This window comes from Mus caroli, unplaced genomic scaffold (genome assembly GCF_978045245.1).
Source record: "Mus caroli unplaced genomic scaffold, Mus_caroli_1 scaffold_9, whole genome shotgun sequence".
NCBI lineage: Eukaryota > Metazoa > Chordata > Mammalia > Rodentia > Muridae > Mus > Mus caroli.
Window position 1 is genome coordinate 31,849,030 of NW_028227264.1, and position 9,983 is coordinate 31,859,012.

A 9,983-nucleotide genomic window follows, 5' to 3' on the forward strand; every position below is an offset into this window, starting at 1 on the left:
CTTCAAAGAAGATCTAATACCAATAGTCCTTAAACTATTCAAAAAAAAAAAAAAAAAAAAAAAAAAACAGAAGGAACATTACCTGATTCTTTCTATGAAGCCATAGTTACACTGATACCTAAACCACAAAAGGCCCAACAAAGAAAGAGAACTACAGACCAATGTCCCATATAAGTGTCAATGCAAAACTATCCAATAAATTTCTTACAAATCTAATACAAAACACATAAAATTGATGGTTCACCGTGAGCAAGTAGGCTTAGTGGGGAATTGCAGGCTGGTCTCCAGTAGAGCTGAGGTAGGAACCCCGATGGTCATAATTCACCACATGACAAGGTAGGAGTTCCCTCATGCTCCTGGAACTCTGGCCTCTACCTAAGGTACCACCTCCCACAGCCCCCACATGAGAAGCATGGTCAGTAGTCAAGTAAGCAATGGCCCAAGCTTCTGATCTTCAGGCTAAACTTGTCCCCAGTTACATAGCAACAGTGAAGACCATAAAAAGGGGTGCGCAGCCCCCACCTCACTCTCTTACTCTTACTCTATTGTTCCTCTACCTCTCAATTCTCTCACTTCCCCCTCCTCTTCCCTTTCTTTGTCTTCTCTCCTCTCTCCTTTCTCTTTGCCTCCTCTCTCTCTCTCTCTCTCTCTCTCTCTCTCTCTCTCTCTCTCTCTCTCTCTCTCTCTCTCTCTCTCTCTCTCTCTCTCTCCCTTCTCTCTTTATGCATTTCTATAATAAAGCTCTTAAACCATAGAGAATCTCTGCTCCTTCAAGACCTGCTGCACACTCTCACCAGTGTTTGGAACTTCTTCCCCTATCCCCCCTCTCCTACAACCCTGGGGTTTTAGTAAGGTAGCACCAGGGTCCCCAGTTGGGGGCTGCCCCTTTTCTACCCTCTGCTGCATGGGTCAGGCACGCTCACCCAGGGCCCAGTGGAAAAGTGTCCGATAGCTCTGCCTGCGTTCACCTGCCCAGAACACAGGAACTCTGGCCGGATGTTAGGCCCCTTATCCTCCCCCACTTCTCCCCAGGCGCCCCTTTATTTTGTTCCCAATAAGGCTTCATTCATGGAATTCAGAGATGGTTTAATATACGGAAATCCATCAAAGTAAGCCACTATATAAGCAAACTCAAAGAAAACAACATGATAAACTCATTAGATGCTGAAAATGCATTTGACAAAATACAACACCCATTCATGGTATAGGAGAGATCAGTAATTCAAGGTACATAACTAAATATAATAAAAGCAATATACAGCAACCAATAGCCAACATCAAACTAAATGGAAAGAAACTAAAAGCAATCCTATTAAAATCAGGGAAAAGACAGGGCTGCTCACTCCCTACCGATTCAATTTAGTATTTGAAGTTCTAGCCAGAGAAATTAGACAACAACAGGAGATCAAACAGATACAAATTGGAAAGACGTCACAATATCACTATTTGCAGATGATATGATGGTATAGTTAAGAGACTACAAAAATTGTACCAGAGAGTTCCTACAGCTGATAAACAACATCAGCAAAGTGGCTGTATATAAAGCTAACTCAAACAAATAAGTACCCTTCCTCTCTCAGAGGATAAAATGGCTAGAAAGAAATTTGGAAAACAACACCCTTCATAAGAGTCATAAAGTATATAAAATATCTTGGTGTGACTCTAACTAACCAAGTGAAAGATTTATATGACAAGAACTTCAAATTCCTGAAGAAAGAAATTAAAGATGAACCTATAAGATTTAAAGATCTCCCATGCTCATGGAATGGCAGGATTAATATAGTAAAAGTGGCCATCTTGCCAAAAGCAATCTACACCCATCAAAATCCCAACTCAATTCTTCACAGATTTAGAAAGAGCAATTCTCAAATCCATTTGAAATAACCAAAAACCTAGGATAGCGAAAACTATTCTCAACAATAAAAGACCTTCTGGGGGAATCTCCATCCCTGACCTTCAGCTATAGTATAGACCAATAGTGATAAAAAGTGCATGGTATTGTTACAGAGACAGGCAAGTAGATCAATGGAATAGAATAGAATAGAATAGAATAGAATAGAATAGAATAGAATAGAATAGAATAGAATAGAATAGAAGATCCAAAAAATGAAGCCACACAACTATGTCCACTTGTTCTTTGTCAAAGAGGCTAAAACCATTCAGTGGAAAAAAAGACAGCATTTTCACAAATGGTGCTAGTTCAACTCAAGGTCTGAATGTAGAAGAATGCAAATTGATCCATTCTTATTTCCTTGTACAAAGCTCAAGTCCAAGTGGATCAAAGACCTCCACCTAAAACCAGATACACTGAATCCAGTAGAAGAGAGAGTGGCAAAGACCCTTGAATACTTTGGCACAGGGGAAAACTTCCTGAACAGATCACCAATGGCATATGCTTTAATATCAACAATCAACAAATGGGACCTCATAAAATTGAAAAGCTTCTGTAAAGCACAGTGCCAATAGGACAAATGGAAATCTACAGAATGGGAAAAGATCTTTACCAACTAGGGTAATCTGACAGAGAGCTAATATCCAAAATATACAAAACAAACAAACAAACAACAACAACAACAACAACAAAAACCTCAAGAAGTTAGACTCCAGAAACAAATAACCCTACTAAAAAGTGGAATAGAGATCTAAAGAAAGACTTCTCAAGTGAAGAATACTGAATGGCCAAGAAGTACTTAAAGAAAGTTCAACATCCTTAGTCTTCAGGGAAATGCAAATCAAATCGACCCTAAGATTCCACCTCACACCATTCAAACTGGCTAAAATAAAAAACACGTGTGACAACAGATGTTGTCAAGGATGTGGAGAAAGAAGAACACTCCTCCATTGCTAGTGTGACTGTAAGCTAGTAAAACCACTTTGAAAATTAGTCTGGCAGTTCCTGAGAAAATTAGAAATAGTTCTATGGGAGGACCCAGCTACACTGTTCCTAAGCCTATACCCAAAATAGTCTCCTTCATATAACAAGGACACATGCTATGTTCATAGTAGCCAGGATCTGGAAACAGCACAGATGTCGCTCAGCAGAAGAATGGATACCGAAAATGTGGCACATATATACAGTGGAGGACTATGCAGCAATCACAATGCCCATGATACAGCCTACAGACCATATTGAGTGTAGAGGGAAGGAAGACCAGGGTGTCAATTCTTCAGTCCTGCATTGAGGGGGAAGCAGGATATTTGTGGGAGAGGAAGACAACGGAAGGAGAAAGAAGGGGGATAAAATAAGGGTGGCTGTATCAGGAACTGAAGAAGATGTAAGAGAGGTACTGAGGATCAGAAAATCAAACAAAAATAGATACCAGTGGGGATGAGGAATAGGGGATAGCCACTGGAAAGTAACAGACACCAGAGAAACGTGAGGCTACCAGAACCCACAGAGATGTCTTTAGCTGAAATGTGCAGAGAAGTAGGAGATTGAACCTGTTGAGACTACTTCAAGTAGATAGCCATGGCCCTGGTCACGGAATGGGACCACCCACCTATCTCAGAGTTTTTAACCCAGAAATATTCTTTTCCTTAGGAAGAACTGGGACACAAAATGGAACAAAAACTGAAGGAAGGGACAACTGAGGACAGCCCCACCTAGGTATTCATCATGTCTGCAGACACCACAACTTACACTGTTGCCATGGTTAAGAGGTGCTTGCTGAAAGGAACCTAGTATGGTGTGATGTTTCCTTGGGAGGTCCTGTCACCAACTAACAAATTCAGACATAGATGTTTGGAACCAACCATCAGACTGAGCTCAGAGAACCTGGTTGGTGAGCTCACTAAAGGACTGGAGGAGTGGAAGGGGTTTGTAACCCCACTGGAAGAACAACATAGGCTGGCCTGACCACCCAGTTCTGCCAGAGTCTAGATCACCAAGCAAGGACTGTACCTGGAGGGATCCATGGCTCCAGACACATATGTAGGAGAGGATTCTCTTGCCTGACAGCAATAGGAGCAGAGGCTCTTAGTCCCCATGAGATTTGATTCCCCAGACTAGGGGGAAGCTAGAGCGGTGGGGTGGGAAAGTTTGGGTAGGTGGGGGAAGACTCTCATACAGGCAAGGAGCAGGAGGGAAAGTAAATGTGAGAGGGAGATTTATTGAGGGCTAACCAGGAAGTGGTATATTATGTGTATGTGTGTGTGTGTGTGGGGGGGGTAATGGAGGGGATAACCAGAAAATGGGATAGCCTTTGAGAATTAAATGAATGGAATGATTAATTAAAAAAATTCAACCAATGTACAAATCAGAAAAGATTAATTAAAAACTCTTAATGGTTTTCAAATATTGCTGGAAGATATTACTGGGTATGGCTGATAATAGGTTTATCTACTCGAGTCAAGTAACTTATTTCAAACCTTAATAGGTAATGAGAACTTAAATAGTCCACGAAAATTATCAGCTGAGGCTGAAAGAGAATGACTTGAGTAGAAAAGAAATTAGAAATTAAATAATGCAGATGTGAATCATTTGGATCTAAAGCTGGGTTGTATTTTAGTTATTTTGCTCCCTACTCATTCTCCCACAGCAGTTCAAATGCAGAGAGAAGATATCTTACAGTGGATATTTTTAGCACATAGTGTCAAAAGGTAAAGATCTATGGAGAAAAGTTTTGTAATTTATTCTGAAAAAAAAAAAAGAGAGAGAGAGAGAGACTTTGTTTCTTCTGGAATAGTCCAGCAGTAAGCATAGTACCTTTTACTCATGTTGGGTTTCCTTCATTATGAGGAAAAAAATAACATTGGCAAAAAGCTTGCAGTAACTTTTGCAGAGAGATTAACAACAAATATGTTCCAAACAAGAGACATCATTATAAAATTAAGTAATTGGACTCTCCTTCATATAGTAAAAAGGGACTCCTATTTTTGGAGCCTCTTCATTATATATTGATGCAAATAAATCAGAAAAGGTAGGTTATAAGTCAGAAAAAATATGCAAAGTAGTTTAGAGCTCTTATGATTCAGTTAAAAATTCAGAGCTGTATGCCATTTTATGGTAATGCTAACATTTTTCTGAATCTATTAATATACTTACTGACTTTCAATATGTAGAAATAGTTGTTTTACATATTTAAACCACTTAACTTATTCCAGATGTTCAGAATTAAGCTCACTACTTGTAACCTCAACCCTAGCCTGAAGAAAGCTGAAACAGACCTCGACTTTGCTGCCACTACATAGGGTGGAGTTTGCCTCCCTAGATCACTATTGTTCAGCCACTGTTGCTGCTACCTGCTGGGAAGTCAGCCTAGCTATTCTGGAGACTACACAGGGTCACCTGCAGCTGGGCTCCAAGGATGAATTGGCAGGAATGGGCTTCCCCTTCCTTTATAAAGCGTGTCTGTCATTGAACATTAGAACCTTGAGCATACTAGTTGTCTTGGTTCCATTATTTCTTGACCCACCTAGGTCCCCTCTTCTCTTTCAACTCCAGGCTGCCTCCCAGGCTTGAACCCGGACATGAGAGCCACAGGCCAGCCCCAACAATTTGGCGCCTAATGTGGGGCCTGGGAATGGCAGAAGACACTGGAAGAAACACTACTGGTATGTGGCTCCACAGGTAGAAAACTCGTACCAGAACATGGAGAAGCAACGGGCAAAAGGTTACTAAGGTGTGGTACGGTCTGAGCTGGAACAGCGGTGACCCACACTGGATACACTCAGGTTCAGCAGTGATATCAGGATCTAGGAACATAACAGGCAGTCGGCCCCAGCTTCCAGAAGCTGCTTTTTAGGCAAGAGAAATAAAAGAATTTAATAAAAGGGATTAAATAATCAGGCGGATTGGCCGCAGTCAGAAACTGCATCAGGCAGGAGGAAAATGGATTTTTGAAATTCTCCCAGAGGCAAAGAGAAATCTTAGGGGATGCCCTGCCTTTTTCTCTCTAGCCCTTACAGCAGAGGTTCCCTGCTCTCTTTGTGTTGTTTAACCTCTAATGTCTGGTGCACCAGTCTGTTCACGTGTCCAATTCATGTGTGTTCGTGTCTAGTTGTCTGAATGACTGAATGTTCTGTTTCATGTTGGAAAATAAAGGTGACTAAAATGTTATCTGCTGGTTTAGCTAGAGAGTAGCCACATGCTTAGCCAGGATCAGGCACAGCAGGAGGGCCCCTGCTGGAAAAACTGGTGTTTTGTTTTGTTTTGTTTTGTTTTGTTTTGTTTTGTTTTGTTTTGTTTTGTTTTGTTTTGTTTTGTTTTGTTTTGTTTTGTTTTTTAAGTAAGGAAGTCTGCAGCCTCATGGTTTTGGGGCGAAAAAGCTGATAGATGTTTTTTTCCTAAGAAAATTCTCTGCATTCATGATTACTGCATTTAGCTAATGACAAAGTGCTTTTTATTTTATAATTATAGCTAGAAATATTAAAACTCTCCTATTGGTCTAAGTGTAGCCACTTCATTTCAGCTCATATATTACTGGTTAGGATTAAATAAGTGTAACATTGGTAACAGAAGGTTAACTATAAGTAATCTTAAGGAAGACTGTCCAAAAACTAGAAGCATAGACAGACAGTCAATTTGTTCCCCCCAAATCAGTCCTCATTACAGGAGTGCCAAAATGCTCAGGTTAGAAAATTTTTTCTTATGTTCGAGTTAATACAAGTTCAGAGCAGCCTCAGTGAAGTTGGCACAAAATCTCCTTTGTTTCGCAAACTGTGACTAGGGAAGTTCTGAGAACCTCCCCCCTCCCTGCCTTCAGTAGAGAATTCCTTTTAGCTATAAGAGTACCTTTGCAGATGTTGTTCTAAATAAAGTTTAAATTCTAAGTTTATAAAAAAGGTCAATCAAGCTGTAGAATTTTTCAGGACATTGCGATTTGACTTGCCTACTTTCTATAAAGTTATTATAGATTTAAAGTTTGTTTTTTCTTTTGCATCTGGATAAATTGTAATGGGTTTGCTTCTAGTGAGCTGTAATCAAAAAGCTAAGAGTTTGAATCTTTCAGAGTATATTGTTTTCTAAGTGGAACGTATTTTATTAGCTAATGCCTCTCAAGGGAAGTTTACTTTAAATCTTTGCTCTCATACAAGGAGCTTTTAAGTTCTGGGGAGTAGCTGTTGCTCCAGAAAAAATTCAGAGGCAATATCTTTTTAATACTTGGGGTTTTAGTTTACTACAGAAGGCTTTGCAGAAAATAAAGAAAGCTTTTATAATTGTTTTTAATTATAATCAACGGCAATTAAATATTAGCTGTGCCCACAGCAATTCTTTGGCAAGAGAAAACATTATTGTAAAGTCATTTTTCTCATCCTCCCGGCCGATTGTCAGCCCACATGGAGCCAGCTGGCTGCTGCGTGACGGGGCCTTGGGGCACGCAGCTTTACCTGAGCAGTAGTGGCACAGGAGGCCACCAGAAAGTGGTCAGCTTTGTATTGAACTCAGGGGAGGGCCGCACTCACCATTGCCCCATGAGCCTCTGTCATTCCCTGCTGGGATAGCCATATTTTTCCCACCAAGACTCAAGGTGCTCTGCCACCCTTGCTTGGGCTTTCTGGTCTACAACAGATTGGCTGCCTTCAGCCTCTTCTGCCTGAGAGGAAGGCAGAGGGTGGGCGAGGCCAAGGTGGTGTTCACCTCAAAGCACAGTTTCAGCATCCTATTAAGCCACTGTGGTGCTAACAAAGAATTATAAGATAAATTAATATAGTTTGGGATAACTATAACAAAAATTGTGTCTTAAGAACCTGACAAAGTGTCTGTTCCTTGTTTAAAACAGCAATTAAATTGGCTATTACAGAATATTAATAATTGGCCTATTGCATAGCATCATTTTAAATAATAATAGACAAGTTAAAAAATTGTTTTTATGCATGCTTTTGTATCTTCTATAAATTCATGCTTGCATTTAGTTACTGTGTTTAAAAACAACCCCTCTATGGGAAATAAGTAGATGTGAATTAGATCACATGTTTATTCTTTTGAACTTCCCCCTGTTTCAGCACAGATAATTAAGTTGTGTGCTGTGGATGGTGTTTTAAAATGTTAAACAATCAAACCTTGATTTGTATATTAATAGTCATTATTATATCTCAGAGCTCACAATTGCTTAAGATTGTTCATCCCTTGAATGCTATTAATTCTCAAATTTGCAATTGCTTATGCATATACAATACATAAGTAAAAATGCTGGATTTATATCTCAGACAGTCTATAGGTCCTACATATAAGATGGATTGGATATATAATCTCGTTCTTTATATATTCGAAACAATTATGGCTTAAGATAATATTTTGGTATTCATGGAAAATGTGCATGTCAAATTGTAAAAAAAAAAAAAATTCTTTTGGTCTTAGTGTCCTCAGTTACTACTTGTTTCCACATAATAGTGTTAATTCTTGAGGTCTTATACTTAATAAATTGCTTCAAATATATGCTCTTATTCTTAGTTAATAAATAAATTATACACATGTGACTATTAATAACTTTTCAAGCTTTCTAGTTACAACTGCTCTTCAAGAGAAACAATTGAAAGTGCAATTAGTCACTGCCCATGTTACATTAATACTGAATATAACAGTCAAGTATTTGAGATGTTTTGTCAACAAATTATTAATTCTCAAGGACAAGGTATTGTGGAACTTTAAAACTTTAGCTTCTTAAAAGACAAAGAAGGGGGAAATTGTATCCCTGTAGATATTATTTAATGTATTCCACTGTACATTATTTAAATCATACTTTTATTTTAGAATTTTGAGATTTGGATGTCAAAGAACTTAATAAATGCCTTATAGTATCTTAAAAGGATCTACTTTTTGGCATATGGCTTGATCCTGAACAGCTACCTTATTAGGAAAGGGAAAAGCATAGGTTTTCTTCAGAGAATGCTGCAGAAGCATGATGGCTAATTTGTGTGACAAGCTGACAGATAAGTTCGCTCATTGCCCTGACCTTAGTGGCAAGGAAGCTGAATTGGGTAAATGTTTTCGACCCATCCTTGCTTGCGATTTTTCCAGTTTGGACAAACAAAGCTGCGTTGCTTCAAGCTTTTTAACCTTATGGTAAAAAGAACATTAGAGACTGTGTAATTGGACTTAGAAAGATTAGTCATATAAAAAGAGTTATGGTGATTCTTCTCTTTCTTTCGATGTGACCGGTTATTCTGACTCAATCTTGGACTGGTCCAGGAATAATTCCAGTATTAGGTTAATGTCTTAGAAGTAGTAGTCTTAACAATAGGGCAGGACATAGCATATATTAAGGCTAGAAAGGCAGAAATTTCAGATATTAGCAATAGGCACTTGGACACTTGGAACATTTATGAATTGGCCAGAGATATAAAAAAAAACAACCTAAGTGCATTAAATCCCCTGGATTGGGTTCAATATATATTCCTACTTGCTATTATTATTGGCATTATTTTATTAGTAAATCGTTGTGTTTCCACTCATCTTTAGAGCACTCCTGAGATCTGTAGCTATGATGAGACAGAACATTCCAGAACTTCTGCAGAAATATAAGAAAGTGAGAGAGTGCTATGCACATGCCAGTGAAGTTTGCTTGGCAGGCCAAGAAGCCTGGGAGCACTCACGAGGCAAAGAGTTTCACGAAAACTCACCTCCTGGAACTTTGGCATTCTCATACCCAGATATTCTTACCGTATTCCCGTGTCAGTCTGGTGTGTGGATCCACGTGCTCTCTTTTAGTATTATCTTATTATAAGTGCCTTTTAAGATTGAATTCTGATATAGCTAGCCTTCTCCAGTGTTCCAACATCCTAAAAAGATCTTGAAGCCAACAACTGGGAATTCAGTATAAATTCAGTAAGGAAGTTACCTATTCAGTAGCTAATTAATCATTAAAAAAGACAGAGCCAACAGCTCAGGGCTGGTATGCAAAGTGTTCACTAAAGACAGTAGCCAGTTTTAACCAAACAAGGGTTTACCATGAGAAAAGTTAGGGAATCCCACTGAGACAGGTTTCTTCACTAGGCCCAAAGAAATCAGGCAGAATTATAGAGCATAAATAAATTTTATGCCT

General features: G+C 39.0%; 1 protein-coding gene across 6 annotated transcripts in view; it reads right to left on the reverse strand.

Moving 5' to 3' along the window:
* The window catches only part of LOC147002609 (amine sulfotransferase-like), a 50,022-nt gene extending 40,289 nt beyond the window's left edge, over positions 1 to 9,733 (reverse strand). For 3 of the 6 annotated variants that reach the window (XM_085842751.1, XM_085842756.1, XM_085842752.1), the window contains exon 1: positions 9,602 to 9,733. The gene's annotated coding sequence lies outside the window, so the exon portion shown is untranslated. Of the gene's footprint in view, positions 1 to 5,584; positions 5,699 to 9,601 lie in introns of those variants that run through there. The other 3 variants (XM_085842755.1, XM_085842753.1, XM_085842754.1) reach the window with 2 other exon arrangements.
* Positions 9,734 to 9,983: the final 250 nt, after the last annotated feature.